Source organism: Rhipicephalus microplus, chromosome 3 (genome assembly GCF_043290135.1).
Source record: "Rhipicephalus microplus isolate Deutch F79 chromosome 3, USDA_Rmic, whole genome shotgun sequence".
Lineage (NCBI taxonomy): Eukaryota > Metazoa > Arthropoda > Arachnida > Ixodida > Ixodidae > Rhipicephalus > Rhipicephalus microplus.
The window spans coordinates 141,461,508-141,476,588 of NC_134702.1; positions in this window are offsets into that span (position 1 = coordinate 141,461,508).

Below are 15,081 nucleotides of genomic sequence, written 5' to 3' on the forward strand. Positions count from 1 at the left end.
CACCAGCCGTCTGCGAACTACCGGAATCCCACAGGTTTCAGAACGACTATGACAGCTGAGTGGCAACCGTGAACATGCTAGCAGTGCGTGAGGCTTGGACAGAGCCTCATAAATGGTGCGTGACCATAGACCACCTTTGGGAAGGTGCCGCGCCGTGACACCGGTATGAAGGCGTGAAGAAGCTGTGCTGGGCGGACTGGAGCTGAAAGCTCATAGCTGCTTTTGGCCATACTTCTGACCACCTCTTCGCCACCACCTAGTTGAACCTGACTGGTATCGAGAACGAAGCTCCAGAGGCTTTCCATCTCGAGGCTGCAGCTGTGTGCTGTAGTTTACCACTCGAGCAGGTAGGCCTTTGTCCACACCCGAAGCAAGTTCACTGCGGCCAGAGGCTGCTACTGAAGTCGGACCTCGTGAAAGGCATTGCTCCAACGAAACCGCCACAGAGAACCATCTTGACTGTACTGCCTTGCCCTTCACCGACGCGCCCACTTTCGCTCACCAAGCTGAAGTGGAGCAACAGCTCGAAGGTTCCTCGGAGCCCTCCTGCCCCGCGACAGAAAGCTTCTCCGCCTGTCCTTCAAATAACGTCAGACGCAGGTGCAACACTCCACTGCTGCTCTCAGTACCCACACTGGTACGCGATGCCATTACGTCAGTGGCAGAGGCTGAGACCAGTCCTCATACAGCTCAGTTAGAGAAGCCAGCCTCAATGTCACCTTTATTGAGGCAAGTGGAGACACCAGCATCGCCTATGCTTGAACTGCCCTACGGTCATGGCTCCAGTAAAGCCCAAGGTAACCACTGCTGGTCTCACTGACCAAGATCATGATTAGAAAGTTGGCGCTCAAGATGCAGACAGCAGTCAATACGATAACAGCTTCACAGAATAACCTGCCGCAGATGCCACGACCGGCCGTGAATTATGTTCTCTGCCACACATCGCAGAAGTTGCGTACCCACTCTCGACACCAGCCAAGGCACCTAGTGCGTCTTTTGTGATACACTTTCGGCAACCCTCGTACGGCGTTCTGCGTCTGCCGCTGATTTCGTGGCCCGTCCGAAGTGCACTGTCAGCTTCATGTTTAGCTGCTGCCCACAGAGAGCCTCTGCATGGTCGAGACCGTCCCTCAGTCCCGTTCCAACAGTCACTGCGTGCGCCAGACGCCCGCGTACGCCGACGTTGCCACGCTCTCAACTGCACCCACCATCATTCACACCGACGCAAGTAGTCATGGTCTTGGTGCGGTACTCTTGCAGCGGTACAAAAGCGCGCGCAAACACGTCGTTGCTTACGCTAGTCATGTTCTTACTGCTGCAGAAAGGAAGTACATTATCACCGAGCAGGAGTGCCTTGCTGTTGTTTAGGCAGTGCGACGATTCCGACGGCAGTCATTTTACCGTCGTTACCGGCCATAACACCCTATGCTAGCTATCACCGCTGAAAAGCTTATCGGGCTGCCACGGTCGCTTGGAGCTTCGCTTGCAGAAGTAAGACTTTGATGTCACCTACAGATCTGGGAAGAAACATCAAGATGCTGATGCTCTATCCCGCTGTCTTTTGCCCAGCGGGGGCCACTCACCATCGATACTCTAAAACGACAGCACCTCTCCAATTGCAGCGCTAAGTTCATCATCTGCCACCCTATCTGTCCTTGTTTGACAACAACGTGTCGACCCATACTGCCGCACCATTGGTTAACGCTTGACCGGCTCTACTACTCCTCCAAACGCCATACTCTGTCGACCACTTAAACACTCTAAGCTTGTCGGTGGTGCTTTATACCGCTACATTTACTACATCGATGGCAACAAGTGGGTACCCGTCATACCACGTTCTCTGCAACAATTTGTCACTTGATATATATCACTTGAGATATTTGTCACTTGTCACTTGAAATTTTGAGTGGGCGAGGAGATGCTAAGATATTCCTTGCAAGTTTTTTCAGGATTCATGCAAAAGTTTTTATTGTTAATTTTTGTTTTGTTCGCATGTGTCCAGTGTAAACGTAAAGAAAGTGAGTTTGTTGGTTCGGAAGTTATTGTGTAGCTTTTGTGAAGACGTTAACCGCCAGGCAGAATTAGTATTTAGTTCATGCAGGAACACTATAGCGTGTGATTGCGGACGTGTAATGGGAATGTCCTGATGCAGCTACAGCACGACAGCTATTCTTTCGTCTTCTCTAAAGAAATTGACGATTAGCTTTGGCGGCACAAAATTTTGGAAACGAAAGGACAATGTGAATTTAGAGGTTTTTGTTTATGAGCATGAAGCCTGGTAGGTTACAGCGAATTACTAACGCTGGCACACAAGTATGCCACGGTGAGAATATCGATTGGGTGTTTATTTTTATAAAAATCAGTTTAGAGGAAAATTATTCTCGTGTTGGAATCGGGAGCTTGAGGAAAAGCTCAGAGAAACGCTTCGATTGCTGGTCTGTGTTCATATTACTTAAGAAAAGTTGGTTGTAGAATATTTTCGGACTCGATGTGTCTCAAGTGCGGGCAGGGTGCTCTCCAATGTCTGTGGTTGTGTGTATGTCTGTGTAATCCCTAGGAGGAAAGGCCCATGGATGATCGAAGATTTCCCTATTGCTTCATCGGCAGTGGCCTGGATGACGCCATCAAACAACGACGCTTCGGGCAACCTGTACGGCTGGCCACCCTCAGGTCGCTAGTTTCCCATCAGTGGACGAGCTGTTGCGGTTGGCGGGCCACCCTGATGCCACCGCTGCCAGAACAGATGAAAGGCAGCCACCTCATTTCGTGGAGATAAGGAGCAGCGCCAATACGTCCTGGTGTTTCCATGGGCTGGGTGCTGCGTGGCTGTAATTACCCTACCATCACTTTTCTGGGGGTCCGCGCAGAGATACGTTAAAAGCCACAAAGGCGAGCTTCCACCATTTGTGGACGTCGGACCATCACGCTGTGCATCTCTGACTGATGAGCCGCCGACGCTCAAATCGGCGTCAGATGTGCAGGCATGGCCCCTCGGAGGCGCCTAGACCGCGACTGCCACTCGACAAAGCATGGGTGGTCGGCCCGAGCGGCGAGATGACAGACTCGTTTCACCCAACTCAAGCAAGATTCGCCGAAGGAAGCGGCATCGCCTGTACCATACACGAGCTTGGTTTGTGTATGTGTGTTTGTTGGGGGGGCTGCCGGCTTAATTACACTCGTTTTTGCTGTGGGACATGTTATTGGACATTGCTCTATGGACCTGTTCTCCGATCTAGGGATCTGAGGAGACGAGACTCTATTTAATCAGCCCTCGCAGGCTGCTTAGTCTGGTTCACGGAGCTTGTTCAAGAGACAGCCTTTTTTAATGTAGAGCTTTCAATGTAGAGCTTCAGGCCAGAGAGCCTGTGCCATGCAATTAATGTAAATAAACCCTCCCTATGAAGTTCACCCTCTTGCTGCCTCGACATCTTGATTCCGGGTCTCCGGTACCGCAAACTCCGGTCACAACAACATCCTGCAAAAAGCCTTTATGATATCCTGGCTTCATAATTTGAGATACTGCTAAGGCCGTCACTTAACGATATACCGTTTTCTTGCAGTATTGGTTCTGCCATTTTCAGCGAAAATAGAACGAATGTGACATATTTTTCTATTATGCCATCTTTTTAGGTTTCTGCTTTAGAAGTGTGACACTCAGCATTTTCAAAATAATCGGAACCGTTATGAACCTTTGAAATAATATATTGATGGCAAATAATTGTCCCCCGATTTGTAAATCAAAGGCAGAAATACTTAAGCACACTTGTCTCTCTAGTAATAAAATCTTTTGAAAGCATTTCTAACCTATTTCATTACATTCTAAGGGCTGCAACACCAAGACTGCAGTTCGGAAGAATGCCAAGTTGGGCCAGTTCGTAATGATAACCAATGTAACTGCACAAAAAACGGTCAGAAACACGAAAGGAGAAAAAAGGACAGAGAATCAAAGACTATCAACTGAAGGTTCATTGCAAGAATGAAGCAGTATATGAGATAGGTTACAAGCCAAGATAGAGCAAAGAGGAGCAGAAAACAGAAGGATTGGAATTGATAGCATCAGTGAAGAAAATTGGAATTGATAGCCACAGAAAAAGCCAGGGCTGTGGGCGACAAACCATCCTGAGATATTCATCACATAGACTGGTTTCCAGCTCCCATGGGACCAGACGTACTGCCGGGTAACCTGAACCCAAAGGAGACAAGCCCATGGCCATACGCGAAGTTTGCTATGCCGCAATGGCTGGTATCTCGCGAGAGTTCGGGAGAGCTCATCCACAGTGATCTTCTCATTAATTTTCACGAGATAACAGCTCACTAAAAAGAAGCGTGATGGGCATTTATTAAAGGCACTCAAAGCAATGCTTGGTAGCGCTGCGACTATGGACAGACAGCGCACTCCCTGGCTGGGGATGTACACCCACGGCCACCTCGGTGTAGAGCGCTCGAGCAGCCGGTTTTTTGCTCTGTGGGCCGAAACCTTAAGGCAGTTCTAGGCTCGGAGGTGGTGTGTCAGGAGCATGCACGTCCTACTTGTCAAGATGTCCATGTCAGAGCCACCTGACACTGTCCCAAGGTTTTGCCCCGCAGAGCAAAAACAGGCTGTTCGCGTGCTTTACACAGACGTGGCTGCGGCTGTACGTCGCACGTTTTTTTTTCTTTTTTCCGCCGCGCTGCCGCTCACTTACGTGCACGTGCAGGGCTCTCGTTCTGCACTTGGAGCGCCGCGCTCCACTTGAAAAAGAAGTCTCCCAGCTACACAGGCACCTCGGAAAGCGAATTTAATGAAACCAGAAAAGTTTGTTAATCATGTTGCGTTGTGAAGACGACAACGACGCCCCACTTAGCGCAAAATGCATTTCTGAAGTCCGCGACATTACCCTGTACGATAGATTGAAGTAAGCTTGCTTCTGTCATACTATAAATATACCTAATGATGTATATGCAGTTCGAAATGAAGCCAAGCACGCGTTGGATGTCGTATTTGTCGGCGATGAAAAACTTGATTGTTGTTTTTATGTGCATGCTGGCAGTAGCAGATGCGTGCTGTCGAGAACCAACTTCCGTGGTGTGTGAAAAAGAAACAAAGTTGACATGACCATACCACTACAATGCCTGATAACGTTGGAGTCATGTCCTTCGTAACATTGGAGCATTACCCGCTGAATTACCTGCGTGGTATCTAGCTTAGCTTCACCAGCTTCGAAGCAAGTTGAGCTACTACCCTCGTTTTTTCTTGTTTTTTTAGTCGCGGCTTCTGCTCCCTTTAATGAGAATATCAACTGTACAAGTGTATAAATCTTACTGCGTGAACGCAGCTTATCGTGAAAGGTGCCGAGTGTCAGGCACAATGTGATATAGGGTGCGTGACGAGCTGAAGCAATTAGCGCACACTGGAAGCACTCTATGGAGCGTAGCCCACATACACGTGGTGTGTGTGTGAAAAAAGCCGCATATCTCCGAATGTACCTAGAGCAAGTTCGGTTCAGGCGCTAGAATGAATATTACCCTAATAAAGCAACAAAAATATAACAAACTAGCAAGACGACGTCAGAGTTGGCTGAAATTGTACCAATACTGTTCGGTGGCCTAGTTGATACATGCCTTGTGACATATTTTAGCCACGAATAACACAAACACAGAATAAAGAAACACGGACCGGTAAGGTTGGCACCTGTCCTTGTCCTTTTGCGTTTTTTTACTCTGTGTTTGCATTATTTTGCGGCTGAAGTATGCCATTTTGCTGAATATGCACGGATGTTCATTCCGGCGTGAAGATACCGCGTTTCCCAACCTTGAATTACAGGCGGGAATACTTTGGCAATGTACGTGGTTCAGTTGAAAGTAACCAATAACGCAATGCCTACCATGGCATCACTTATGCGAGTGTGAACATGCAACAATGACAGCTTGTGGGGTCTTGATGTGGCGAGCGCCACGCTTATGGAGTGCATGGACGCATTAGACATGGTCTGAACGAACCAAAACAACACAAATTTATTCAACAACTTTCAGAACAATATTGTCAGCCAAATTAATATAGCATCAATTGTGATGCACGCCCTAAACAACCTAACACAATATTACACATCGCGCAACAATATGACAAACAAAGTGGGGTCGCCAACGCCTCACTCACCACAAGGGCCCCCAGCAGATGATCCACGGTGCCATGCACCGGGGTCCCACGGCAAAAGGCAACCGTTGGCACAAAACTCCACGTGCCAAAAAGCGACTCACTCAATTCTCTCGGGCAGCTGCCAAGACTTGCCACCAGGGATCACCGCAGGCGCTACCGATCTAACCATGATGATGATAGTGGTGATCAACGTTCGCGATCTCAACGCTACTTACCGCTAAAGTTCTGACCCCGAACTACGGCTTCTGTACAAGACACGTTCGCCACGCGGCACAAACAACTCTACAGTGGTGTCAGCACTCTTACATCCCTCCAACCTTAATTAGACCATATGCCCCCACCAAAAAAATACAAAAAAATCAGCTACACAAGTTGTATAAAAAAATGACAGCGCATGTGCTCCAAAAATTTTCGTGCACTACGACACCGCCGTTCGTCGACACTGCTGCACTATGCGGCTCGGCGACTTCACCTCAGTACTGGTCCCACAACGAAAACCTTGCCGTCAGCGTGGGAAACCGTCACTCGCGCCGACACATCTTCTGGTTGCGACCAGCACTTACGAGGGCGCCAGACTTCAGGCAGTTGCACAGATCCCAGGCATGTCCATCGCTTGACCTCACGACCATAGTCTTGGCCAGCGGCGCTGACAATGTGCCGAAGACAGCAAGCCGCAGGTTACATCACTCCCACTGCGTACATTTCAAAACACTCGGCACAACAATAAAACTAAAGGGAAACAAAAGTAGAAGCAAAAATAAAACAAAAGTAGCTTTTCCTAGCTCGAGCATCGCAAGATAAAAAAAGTGAGGGAAGTAGAGTGCAACGCCTCAAGGCCACGGTCCAGCTAGTTGTGTCACGTGCGACAGGCAGCTGCGCCAAGCCTTAGGCCTAATGAGTCACCTGACAACAACCGGCATCTACCAAGCACCCAGCCCAGGCGCAGAAGAGGCAGCCGCAAGGAGACGTCCACTCTGTAATGTGGCCCTACTCACTCGCCGCACACAGCAGCTTGCCGAGCTATCGCGTCCACCGTACCAGATGGTGCCACGACGCCTCTGCGTCGAGCTGCAAGACAAGACAGTAGCGACGCCCGGCTCCCTAGGCCCAAAGAGATATAAGCTATTTACAAAAACTCGGACCACCCACGAGGATACCGCACGCACTCACTTCGGGCTTCACCTATATTCCACTTGCTCTAAGCTTTGTTCACCGCAGGATGCAGACTGCATGGCTCTCGTACCAACTCAACAACGCTGTTGAAATCAACAAAAAAAAACCACTTGCGAGCAGAAAAAATAAAAACTCGATATACCGACAAGTTCGAACACGTCCCAAAAACCAATCTCCCCGCTCTTAACAAAGCACACCGCTGACGGTAGCAATGAAAGTCCCCCTAGGCAGCTTAGGCCTACTCTTCCCTGGCTCAAACAGAAGGTTGTACGGAACCGCGAAAACAGTCGTCTGGTGCTCCAAGAGCCTCACGTTGGGCAGCCGGTGTGGGTCTCACTGTGGAGAGAGCACAACGTTCTTGGAGTGAACGGGCGCACTAGACACGGTCGGAAGGAACCAAAACTATACACATTTATTCAGCTACTTTTAGAACGATATCGTCAGCCGAATTATTATAGCATCAATTGTGATCCACATGTTAAACAACTTAACACAATAATACACAGCACTCAAAAACGTGACAAACAAGGTGGTGTCACCACTGCCTGACTTACCACAAGGGCCCCCGACAGACGGCCCACGGTGCCGTGTACCGGGGTCCCACTGCAAGAGACAACCGTTCGCGCCGAAAGCCACCAACCGTAACCAAGAAGAGAATAGCTTAATTTTTTAGTGCCGCCATCAAGGCTTTCCGCCTGGGGTCACCGCCGGTGCTACCAATCTAACCACGATGATGATAGTGGTAATAAACGCTCGCGAACACGATGCCACCTACCGCTCAATATTTGTGACGCCGAATTACGGCTAATGCGCGAGACACGTCCACCACGCGGCGCAAACAACTTTACAGAGATGTCGGCACTCCCTCTTCCCCGAGTTATATCTCTAAAACACAAGGAATGAAAACACGAATTTGTGTCAACATACAACCACAACTAGACTTTCACAATGTGAGGGAACTATCAGTACTGCAATCGTTGTATGAACGCGCCTTGTCACGTATTGATTCATGTAGTTGAAAGAAACAATTTCAGTCGAATTAGGAAAATTAAAAGGGAAGGCTAGACAGAGCTAGGACTTACTTTATTCTTTTACCTGCAGTGATCCACGCTTGTTTTATGTCTGTGTCCTATACGACATGTCCTGCAACCAATAGATTTACAGGTGGATTGGTTGTCTCGGTCTGTATGCACTCTCATGGCGTAGAAGAATACTTCGGACCTCACTGACCCTTCCATATGGTCACTTCTGCCATCAGGGAAAAGCAACGTTGAACCGCAAGCGTTTTGTTACAGCACCCATAGCGGACGGCTTGGCTCCGAAGTTCTCCGCATGGACTCTAGAACGCTTGCCGCATGTGCTCTCCCTGCGGTGAAACACACTGAATATTTTGCGCCGTCTATCCTGCATGAACCCAATTGCCGGTAACTTGCTCCCAAAGACAAAGCTTAGCGTTCTCGTCACTCCGAACACTTGAACTTTTTTGAGGGGTGCCTAGAAGCTCCACAGCTCGTACGCAAGTGCGCTCTTCATGCTCCAGACGGAATATTATCCCTCTAGAGTCTTTCTAGACATGTTTCATCCGCAAAATGATCTACTTTGCCCCGATTGTGGTGAATATTGTTATTTGAGTCATGTGCTCTGGCAGAGTGCTCGGCATTACATGATTTTAAAAGAGAAGACTAGACGACGGCAGTCACAAACCCTTGACAAGACGTTCAACTTCAGTCTATCTAGAGAGCTGGTAAACGTGAGGAGAGGCAAGGGCTCTGTTACGACATGGGAATACCTGACGGCTGCGTGGAAACCTACCTCATTGGCCCACTGACTCGCCTCTCAGATCCAAAATAAAGTTGTTTGTGATGTTATCTGTCCAAGGCTCAAAATTTTCAACTTTCAAAGGTATCTCCACCACCTCCCATCAAGCCACCCTCCAGATGTTTCTCTCTAAAAGTTCTGGGAAGAAACACATACGCATCTGTGTCATAAAATATATTTATTGTCTCTCCTCTGCAACCTCACGTCTAGCCGTTTTCTAAACAGCAAAATAGTCGCTTGAGAGTTAATGCACCACTCTGAAAAAAACAAAATAGTAGAAACTTGGGCTTGGCTCTCGACAGCGGCAGTACGATTTTTCATTCACTTTTTTTAACCATGCACATTGGCAGTGCCTTCCTCAGCATGATTATCTGTTAGTTCTCGCTAACATTGTCTCTTTGAATAGAGTGATGAATCTCCGGTCGGGGTTAAAAAACAACAACAAAACTTTATCTGTTCTCTAAGGAACACATACTTTAGAAATTGTGTACCCCTATGTATGTCTGCCTAGTAACCATATATATATTTATATTACCAGTGCAGTGGTGTTTATGGTTAGGTGTGTTTGTGTGTGGACGTGTTTGCACACAGGTGGCACTCAAGCACGCTTTTTAGTGAACAGTTTAACAATGTTATTTGACTTCCGACAAACTTTTATATCTACTATCCGCATACTTCACGATCAGGGGAAACAGTTGTCATTCAAACGTGTGCGGAAGATGCTTCTAACATAGTGATCACTTCATCTGGTTAAGGACCCACTAATGTCACCAAAAAAGATCCACCACCGAAAAGTATGTACGTCGTTCCATAATCGACTGTCTCTTCCCCTATCTTGGTTGCCGACAGGTGGTAAGGGTAGCAAAAAAGCTCTCCTTGATTGCCTTCATTACTGCAACTTTCAGACAAGCATGTAGCACATTATGCGCATTATATCAGTGAAAGAGACAAAGTGCAGAAGTTTATCAAACACAAATACTGAAGAACGCTTTAGTGGACTTTGACTTAGGGGCTCATCAGTGTGCTCTAACATGTAGGCGTTCAGTGGCATGCACACACCCAAAAAGTAAACTTCTCATCCCACACTTTTTCACATCCCACACTCTGCATTTTTTGCAAAAACAGTGGGTTGGAATGAGGGCATTTGTGTCCTTTTTTTATGTTCATGTGTGGTGTGTTCATGTGTCAGGTGTGTTTGATGGTGGAGGCGTGAATGTTTCTGTAAGAGGTTGTCAAGGGTTCTCAAGAAGATGAGCTTGAATATCACAGCATTTTGATACATTGGGACTGGTGGAACGGCACTATGCCTGTACGCTTACTTACAGTTGCCCTGGGTGCACCTTCACGGGTTCACCCTTCTACACTTACGACACCCTGGTGTTCAGAAGGTCCATTATACGCGGAAGAAGAAAGAACATGTGAATACAAACTACGTATGACTTCAAGTCAATGATTTGTCGAGGTGATGTTGCTACTACACTTAAACGTTTTCTTTTTTAGCACCACGTGCCATATATGTTATTTGTAGTAATTTGTGAACTTCATCTCTCACGCTAAGCAACCTGCGATTGTCCTCACCAAATTCTTTTTTATTCTTTCTTTTCGGTAAGGAAGGCAGCAAAAGTGATCCAAGTAGAAACAGCGCCAAATGACGATGGCGACAATAGCACTGTGGACAAGCTCACCCACTGCACCACGTTTCTTACGTGCTCGCAATTTTGCGCTCTTACTCTGCAAAACACCCACCATTCAACACAATGTTCCGGCACAGTGTAACAGAAAACTGCTGTTTTCTGTTGCAGTGTACGTGATTAACGAAGAGCCCTCTCCAGTCATGGTGTGAGTCAAATATTCGACATACAGCCTTGAGGAGCTGATTTTGATGCAGCGCCAAGAAATTATAGAGCAGCACGGGTTCACGCACCAGGGAGGAAGAACAACAAGACAACAGCCTCATTGAAAAGTTTTTTAGGGGCGAAGCTCTTTATGGCGGCACCCGTTCGTCCCTCGTAGCCGTTTCAGTGTGTAACAAGTTAAACATTTTGACCTTCAAAGTGGTGCCGTTGAAAGATTTCTTCTGTGCGTTGTTGAACAAAAAAAGATAGCGCTCAATGTGCATGCCAATGGCTGCTAAGAGGGAATGACAGACAGGAGCATGCGGCTTTTAGTGAACGCGCACGCTGCGATCCCCATTAGCAGCCATTGGCATGTACATTGAGCACTATCTGCCAAGAAAAGGCTGCTACGTTATACTTGCTGGGTGTAACCTCCTTAGTTTTAGAAAGGTTTAGCGAGCGTTGAGCCGCAGTGCCATGAATACAATGAACTAGCATATATCATGAATGAACTCGAGGTGGTTAAAGGTGGGAAGTAGATACGAAGCGCAAGCTGTAAGAAAGTAAAAAACGTATTCTCCTGTCTCTCATTTCCCATTAGCAGCAATTCGCATGTACATTGAGCACTATCTGACAGAAAAGGTTGCTATGTTATACTCGCTGGGGGTAACTTCCTTGATTTTTTAGAAAGGTTTAGTGAGCGTTAGGCCGCAGTGCCACGAATACAGTGAACTAGTATATACCATGAACTCGAGGTGGTTAAAGGTGGGAAGTAGACCGGAAGCACAAGCAGTAAGATAGTGTGCGTGTGCCACCTCTCGTTTAGTCCTTGGAATGTCCGCTGTATGGCCGTCCTTCTATATGGGGAATATGTGATGAAAAGATGCGAGATGGTGGTACTTGGAGTGTTGAATAGATGGACGAACGGACACACAGACAGATGCATGGATGGACGCATGAACGGACGCAGTGGCGGATGCATGGACGAACGCAGGGACGGACGCACGAACAGACGCACGCACGGATGGGCGGATGGACGCATGGACGGTCACACCGACGGACGCATGGACGGACGGAAGCAAGAACTAATGGACGGACGAATGCTTCGCCCCACTCTCCATTATTCACTCCGCGGATATGTTGCCAATTTTTGCAAAAGATTGAAGTTTGTAAGAAGTCTCACGCATTGCATTGTTCCTTAACCAATTAACAAATTACCCCAAGCTTTGCTAAAGAATAGTGGACATGATGCGCATATGAGACATGCAGCTCCTAGTCAAGCGTTTCGCACGTTTAGAAGAGTATGAAACGTTGCATATTTTGTATTTTTAAAACTCCTATAAAGAAGACGGGTGTTCAATAGGGTGCAGGCTTCAATCTGGCACGTGCACTTTAGTTGACCTCTTCCGTTTTGGTTGTGGAACACAATACGATGCACACAACGTCTAAAGTAAGCGGTTGCATCCCTGAACAAGCGAATTATATTTGTGGAGATGTACGTTGGCTGCAACAGCGCCCTGTCTTCTAGGATTTTTAGGGGCGAAGCTCCTTATGGCGCGGCTTGTGCGTCCCTCGCAGTACGTAACTACCAGTGGTACATACCCGAAATAGGTATAACATTTGACCTCCAAGGTGGTGCTGTTGAGAGATTTCTTCTGTGCGTTGTTGAACAATAAAAAATAGTGCTCAATGTAAATGCCAATGGCTGCTAATGGGGAATGAGAGACAGGAGCATTCGGCTTTTAGTCAACACGCACGCTGCAATCCCCATTAGCAGCCATTGGCATGTACATTGAGCACTATCGGACAAGAAAGGGTTGCTACATTATACTCGGTGGGTGTAACCTCCTTAGTTTTAGAAAGGTTTAGCGAGCGTTGAGCCGCAGGGCCATGAATACAATGAACTAGTATATATCATGAATGAATTCGAGGTGGTTAAAAGGGGGAAGCAGATACGAAGCGCAAGCCGTAAGAAATTAGAAGCTGAATCCTCCTGTCTCTCATTTAACATTACAGCACCTGGCATGTGCATTTAGCACTATCTGACAGGAAAAGGTTGCTACGTTATACTCGCTGGGCGTAACCTTCTTGGTTATAGAAAGGTTTAGCGAGCATTGGGCCGCAGTGCCACGAATACAGTGAACTAGTATATACCATGAACTCAAGGTGGTTGAAGTTGGGAAGGTGACCCGAAGCGCAAGCCGTAAGAAAGTGCGTGTGCCACCTCTCGTTTAGTCCTTGGAATGTCCACTGAATGGTGGTGCTTCTATATGGGGAATATATAATAAAAAGATACGAGATGGTCAGACTTGGAGTGTTGAATAGATGGACGAACGGACACACAGACAGATGCATGGATGGACGCATGAACGGATGCAGGGGTGGATGCATGAACGAACGCAGAGGCGGGCGCACGAAGAGACACATGGACGGTCACACAGACGGACGCGTATACGGACGAATGCTTCGCCCCACTCTCCATTATTCACTTTGTGGATATGCTGCCATTTTTTTAGCCGTTCGCTCTTTAGGCATCCAGAACATAGACACCTTTTAGTAATATTCCTTGTAAATGGATCGACACCAATGCACCCCGCATGTGCGCGGCATCTTTTTCAATCTTCAAGCACAACGCGCACAACACCAAATGTATGATGAAAACGGCACGGTGGTGCGGCCACCATCTATCCGATGCCTCACGCGGGAATGCAGTGAGCCCCGTGGCCTCGGCTTGCAGCGCACAAAGCTCTCCGATAGAGCTATGGTGGAGCTTCATGTTCAGTAAAAGTATTGAAGGACTATGACTTTACTTTTCTTGTGAAGGTGAAGTGCAACAGGCTCGTGTGTGCGTTAAATAAAGACAGGTGGCGGAAATTTTCGAAGTGTCGCAATAAGGCACGCCTCAGTATATCGCGGTTTTGGCTTGGAAACACCCAGCTACTATTAATATAGTAAATATTATTTTGGTTAACATTATTATGAATTTTAATGTGTTTAATAATATTATGAGTGTTATTGTTTCTTTTCTTGTCTATAACAAAAAATGCTACGATCTAGAAAACATTTACATTCATTGTGAAGGCGATTGTTGAAGAAAAAACGTGGAAAGTCGTAGTTAACAAAACAGAAAAGTAGCAACTTCATGTAAATGTAACTCTGGAAGCTTGCACCTGAAAATGCATTGGCCGACTGAAAGTGGCGTAGTGCATGTTAGGTCCTACCTGCCGCCATCATAAGCACCTAAGGAGCGCCACCACTGTAACGTTCGGCAGCAGTAGCCACGGTTACAGAAAAAAATTCGGCAGCTCCCACGTACCTCGGGAATCGACGTTAAGCGAAGCATGCGCTGGTAAGGTGACCGTGTTTCAATTTGTTTATCGAGAAATGCGTTAATGAATGACGCTAAATACATGTACAAATGTTGTGCGCATGGAGAAATCTTGAACGATTCTAGATTTTATTATAACCAGTTCTTTGTACTTGCAGAACGATGCCAACAGGAACATGTGTTTTAGAGACACCAGAAGCGATATGCTGATATGAAGCGTTGGTGCTCTCGAGGATGGTAGCCCTGAACACTGCTACAAATTAACTTCAGCGCAAGGCATCATACTATAACTGACGTTAACCCTACAGGACGGCAGTATCATAGCAGTACATATGCAACGTTATAAAATTGGATAGCCAAAAGTGCAACCGTTGGTTCAACGTCATCGTGTCAACGCTACATTTGTCGGTTCAACGCTGCCGATGCCAGGTTTTCTGAACGCCCACGTGTTAAAATTACCAATGTGTGTTTTCGTTGTTCCTTGGTATATACTAAGTATTATTCCTGGCACGTACCAGCGTACTAGTGTTACATATTCGCCCGTCGGTATGTACCACTGTCTTGCGGGAAGTGTTTGACGACGTACACGACCGGATGGTGACAATTTTTATGCGATGACTAGTGCGTTATGTTTGACGAACCATGAAACCACTTTAGCTTTCCGTACTAATTTTGGTTCGCCAAGTTGAGGAGGTGATCACGAGAGCCCCCAGACGTAAGTGGCTAGATATATAAATACGTACGCAGATATATTCCAAGAGGTAATGAAATACGCAAAGAAACGCTTGACC